Consider the following 6,000-nt stretch of genomic DNA (forward strand, 5'->3'; position numbering starts at 1 on the left):
AAAGATTGAATGTTCTTTCTCATATGTGGAAGCTAGAGTAAAATAAAGGAAAGGAGGAAGGAAAAATAAGATATCTTAAATATAAAGGGAAGATCAGTAGTGTAGAAGGAGAACGAGAGGGAGAGAGGAAGGATGGGAAGGAGGCAATGCAGAATGAATTCTTAAAAAATCATGTTATGTATGTATAAAAATATACCACAGGGAATTTCACCTTTATGTATAAATAAGAAGAGCCAATGAAATATAAATAAATGGATGAACACAAGGAAGTCTAGAGAGTAAATGAAGGAGAACTGGAAATAGGAGGGAGAATGGGAGGGAAAAGGGGGGCATTGTGAACTGAAATAGAATTCCATACATGTATGATTTTGTTGGAATGAACCCAACTACTATGTAAAGCTCTAATAAAAAAAGAAAACAAGTTGGCAAGTAGCTGGCCATGATTAGAGAATTTATTACTGAGTTACAGAGCTAAGCTTACAGGTAACTTAGAGTGTACTAATACTTAGTAGCCACTAACTTCATGAATTTAAAAGTAAGTTAACTAAGGTTTAAAAAATATAAAATTTGTAGTAGACACATTTCATTGCCAAGTAGCCACACATGGCTAGTGGCTGCCATATTGGACAGCACTGATGCAGAACAATTTTATCATCACAGAAAGTTCAACTGGACCTAGAGGGATCAAGTTATGCTGTTGAGTCCATCATTGAACCACTTTAAGTTCTGTTAGGTGTATGTGGTTAACTGTATACAAATCTACATGAGAAATAAATGGAGGAAGAAGTCAAGCCAAAAAATAAAACCCAACTGCTGTCAGAGTTTGTTCCTTCCACTTTCATAAACATTTTTTTCCTGTGCTTGTTTTATTGCATCACATCAAGCTTTCCATTAATTAGGAAATCAAATCACTCATCCCGTGTTCTCATTGGTCAAGTCAGGATCATGAGAACTCAAGCAAAGGAAGTGTCTTTTGACAGTTCATTGGAGGGCCTCACTGGAATCTCTAACAATGTTAGCAGGTCAGAGTAAATCCTTTATTAATAGCATTGACTTCTCAGCAGCTAATGTTTTTTCATAGGACATTCTTACTCTTCTAGGTAAATGATGAGATTTCCCAGTAATGAGCTGAAATAAATAATAAAAACAGTTTTTTTGGTAGTGATTTGCAGAGCAAGTCTGTGGTGTTGTGTATGTCCTAAGTCTAGCACTTGCATCTTGTGATTGTTTGAATGGCCTGATGCCAGAAGCAGGTCAGCTGGAAGTCAACATGTTTGAGAGTTTCAGTGTTTAAATAGGCTGTTGAGGGATTCCTTGCTTCAGGTCCTGGGCTGGACTCACTGAAGAGGTTCCCCACTGTCCTTGACATTTGAAGGCAGTAAAAAAGAATCACTCCAAGCACATAGATGGAAGGAGCTTGTGGTTCCTCCACCTTCTTCCATAAGGCTGTGAAGTTGCAGTACTAAGTTGTCATGTACTTCTTTCTACTGCATTAGGTGCCCACAGCCTGCAGGTCAAATCTTCAAGTAGCTCAGCTGGCCCACACGCACTCCTCTCAACAGCTCTCAGAGGGAGGAGGCACATTATTGCCTCATTCAAGGTGTCTGAATTTCAAGCCTCAGGGGCCCACTTTTACTAGAGAATCATGTGTTCATCAGCTTGAACAGAACTTCTGCAGCGCTTCTTATATGGCAAGTGTACCTCACAGATGGCTTCCTTCCACCTTTGTCATTTGTGCTTACAATGATGTGAGCCTCATGATCTCCAGCTACTCCTAGGTGTTGGCCGGCAAACGGATTCCTAATTTATCCAGTTAGGTTCAAGAAAATAAGAAGGAATATTTAAATAAATGAGATTGAAAATAGAACACAACATCTGTTGACCAGTCTATGCATTTTGGTTGACTTTCAGTTGGAAGTGCATCTGCTGTTGGCCACAGGCTTTTGCATGCAGTTTGGGAGCTCACTACTCACAATACTAATGCTGATGCTATGATTAGCCCTGCTGATCAGAGTGCACAGGAGCTGAACTAAGGCATACTTAGTTGTAAGCCCTTTGAGGTAGATGTTTATAAAGTCCCACTGCCTGAATGGTTTACCTAAAAACTTTGAGAATACTTGGGTCAAAACCTCTCAGAATCACTTCCAGTTCTTTGTTTCTTTAGTAGGGAACTAAAATTCCAATCTTACAAATTTTTTGAAAGCCATTTTTATTACAAAATTAATGTTCATTCATATACAATTTCAGAAATGCAAAAATACTCAAAGAAAAATGTCAAAATCATCTGCCATCTTGTTATTTGAAGATAATCATGATTAACATAATACTTTTATAACATTTTTTTCTGAGCAGATTTTTTTCTAACTCTTTATCTAATTTTACAAAGCTTCAGACACATGTGCGTGCGTGTGCAATGGTATACACACACGAATGTGTGTATGCAGATGTGTTGTTTTCCTTGACTAAAAACTGGAAGTAATGTTCTAAGGAATGACATTCTGTGTTCTCCACCTGCTGGTGGCCTTTCAGATATCTCTTAGGAAGGAATACAGGACTGTACTGGGTGCATTTTGGAGTATGAGGGTAGGCCTTGGGGAAACCGTCGATCCCTTTTGTGGTTCCAGACATTACTAAAAAGCGTGGATTAGCTGTGGTTCCAGTTAGCCTTTCTTGTGAGTGCACTGGGGCCTGGATATCAAACTGGGCACAGGAATGGAAAGCTTTTAACTCCATTGAGATATCTGCTCATGGCCTGTTGAGAATGTGCTCAGGAAGCACATTCACAGTGACATGCCTCAGTGTATCTGCTGTTAATAGAATCTCTTGGTTTTACTGAAGTCCTTCCAATTAAACTTAAAATGTGAGAGAATAGAAACTACTGCTCTGTTAAGTTTTGAGATTTATTATAACTCTCAGATAGCAAATGCCTTTGTCACAGATCTTGGCAATATCAGCTGATTTTTATTGTATCCTCCAAATTATAAAGGAAAACATGAGAATCTTGGAATTTTTATGTTAAAGAACCATCCTTTGAGTAGTATTAAAAATTATCCCCAAAGCAAACATTTAGTTTATTTCTTGCTCCTGTCTTTTCCTATTCCTATCCCTTTACCTCCCTCCCTATAAAGGATTTGGAGATGAAGCTTTTGTATCTATTCTTCATGGAATTTATCCCATACATCTATATCATATAATTTATGAGCATGGACCTGTTTGTGATATATCCTTTTAATTTTTTTAATTGCTATAAGATCTGTACTGTTCCCTCTTTGATTCCTTATATTGATAATTTGTGTTTTCTTCTTATTTCTTGGTAAGTCAGGCAAGAGGTTTACCAGTTTTATTGGTCTTTTCATTTATTTTGGCTTTCATTTTTCTGTTTAAAATTTCAAATTGAAATTGGTTTCTGTTTCTGTTTTTTATCTTTATTCTCTTCCTTCTGCTTGTTTTAGGTTTACTTTGCTTTATTCTCTCAGTTTCTTAAGACGGAAACTCAGATTTGACAGGTTTTTTTTCCTTTTCTAATGTAAGTGCTGAATGCTATGAATTTCCCCCTAAGTGTTAGCCTTAAGTGTATACCATAAATTTTTATATATTGTATTTTCATTTACTTCAAAATATTTCCTCATTTGCCTTGTGAATTCTCTTTGATGTAAATACCATTCAAAAGTGTATTTACATATTTGGTTTGGTATCTTTTGAGCTCAAAAAACAGATTTGGGTTTATATATAGTAACATGGCAGATTTTTCACCGTGTGATGAAACATCATCGTGCTAGTATCATTGGGTGAGCTTGAAAGGATATCTTCAGGTACTTTTTTAATGCTAATGTGCCTATGTTAATTGGAATTGAAGGAGAATTTTGGAATCCTCCTTAGTAATGAATCTTTTTGTTCTTTTTAGTGCATTACCATTGGGCAGATCTGGATCCTGAAAAATTCAAGATGCTAAGTACCTACACTGCTTTAAGAATTTGGGACTGAGACATGAAAAGGAAGATACATAAGAAATTGGGAATCTAAATAACACTGCAAAAAAACAAAACAAAAACAGAAAAACCCCTCCAAAACCCCAAACAACAATAACAACAAAAAAGAAAAACAACCACCCAAAAGACCCCTAGGTTTTCTATAGTTGCTGTGATCTGAAGGCAGTGGGTGCTGCTGATGGGAGGCAGTACGCATGCAGAGGCACACAGCCGTGCCTCCCCCACAGAAAGGCTTCACTGGTTTCCACCATGTCTTGGCTTGCTTTTGGAACAGGCTGGCCCAACATCATTGGTCATCAAGTCCACTGTGGTGTATTCTGCTTGTCCATGATGGATCTCCAGCACATTCATGCTATCTGCATTCTTTCCAACACTAGTTCATAAGACAGGGCCCATGTTATGGTATAAGAAGAACAACCATCAATGATAATGTATTGTGTGAAATGTTTGCATCTTGTAAATTTTTTCTTTTTTCTAAAAATAAATATTAATAAAATCCTAAATCTCAACAAACCACTTTATTATCAAACAAATTCTGCTGCTTCTGCTTAATGAGGTGTCTGTAGAATTTCAGTGTGTCTGACCCCTTTCCATGTATATCCACACTTCTTTATTAAAAAACCCTCTTGCCAGAGACCTTCTCTGAGTTGCCCACACAGACCTCTGATTCCAGTGTGAAAGCCTATCCAGTAATTGATGATTTAAAGACAGTTGAAAATGAGATGGCAGGTCAGTGGAGTATAGATGGGTAGGGAATCCAGCTTCAGTATGGCCATACCATTCTGACTGAGGCCAAGTGAGATTTCTGCATTGGTAGCTACCTTTGGGAGGGGAGAAAGGCCTCCTGTGTGGAGTTATACAGAAATCCTTTTCTAATAGCTTCACAATTGTCCCTATATACAATCCAGCATACTCAGGGGAATCTGAAGAAAGAGCCACGTTCTGCCAAAGTAGTTTCTCAGTTAAATGTTAACCAGTTAGTGGTACATCTATAATGGTCATTTGGGATGTTATATAATACTAATAGTTATATATATGCTTATCATATAAATGCTTATATAAATAGCTTTTTCTCTCTTGAAATATTTCTTGCATATAGAGATGTCCATATTTGGCATTTTAGTAATGCTGGTTCTTCTGGTCTGACCCAGTCATCTACTTCAAATGAAAACATATTAGGAAGTATTAAAACATCTCAAATGACATCTCCAATGTACATTTAAGTACCTGGAATATAGAGTTAGAAAAAGATTTGCCAGGTTGCTTTGTTCTGAACCAATACAGAGATCGAGGGTAATCCGAAATAGTTTTAACCTCTAGGTTTCAAACAAGACATCCCAGTGTGTCCAGGTCATCATCCCCAGCTCTGTTGGCCATGAGGCACAAGAAGCTTTCCTATCTGAATTGCCTAAGTAGAGTTTGACAGAGTGAATTCAAACTCATTTCTAAAGTTATTCAAACCTACACTTTCCTAAGTGGTATGGCTTGGACTTGCTAAACAGATTTGCCATACATTTTTCTGCTACAACATTTTATTGCCACCAGTTCATGCTTATTCAGTAGCTGTAGCCTATGCTTATGGTCAAGGGTGACAAGTATTGTGTAGTGGTAAGGGCCAATGTGCTTGATATTTGGATGGTGGTCCAAAGATGGAGACTCTCATTGGCCACAGCCCTGTTCCTGGATCTCATTTTAAAGACAGAGAGACTAATTGGGGTTTAAGCAGCAGCATGTGGTTAGCAGCCGAATGGTCTAGAAACCTTAAGGAAGAAGAGCTGAAAGAGTTGAGGCTCTTTAGTTTGGGGAAAATATTTTTTAATATTTTACAGATATAGGGGAGATAACTGGTTAGGAACAGAAATACGAGCAGTGGGTATAAAGTTGCATTAACATCGATGCCAGCTTTCTGACAACAATTTCAAAGTGATGGGATCTTTTGGTGTCTGAATAGAAGTTCTGAGCCTATTTAGGTGAAAGGAGATCTTTTGTTTTAATTCAATAGATTACAAAT

General features: G+C 37.5%; 1 protein-coding gene across 2 annotated transcripts in view; it reads left to right on the forward strand.

Moving 5' to 3' along the window:
* Dtd1 (D-aminoacyl-tRNA deacylase 1) overlaps window positions 1–4,492 on the forward strand; it is a 179,388-nt gene extending 174,896 nt beyond the window's left edge. The window contains exon 7 of one of the 2 annotated variants that reach the window (XR_007350537.1): window positions 3,905–4,492. The gene's annotated coding sequence lies outside the window, so the exon portion shown is untranslated. The remainder of the gene's footprint in view (window positions 1–3,904) is intronic. The other variant, XM_015490565.2, reaches the window with a different exon arrangement.
* The last annotated feature ends 1,508 nt before the right edge of the window (window positions 4,493–6,000 follow it).

Source organism: Marmota marmota, unplaced genomic scaffold, assembly GCF_001458135.2.
Source record: "Marmota marmota marmota unplaced genomic scaffold, marMar, whole genome shotgun sequence".
NCBI classification, from domain to species: domain Eukaryota; kingdom Metazoa; phylum Chordata; class Mammalia; order Rodentia; family Sciuridae; genus Marmota; species Marmota marmota.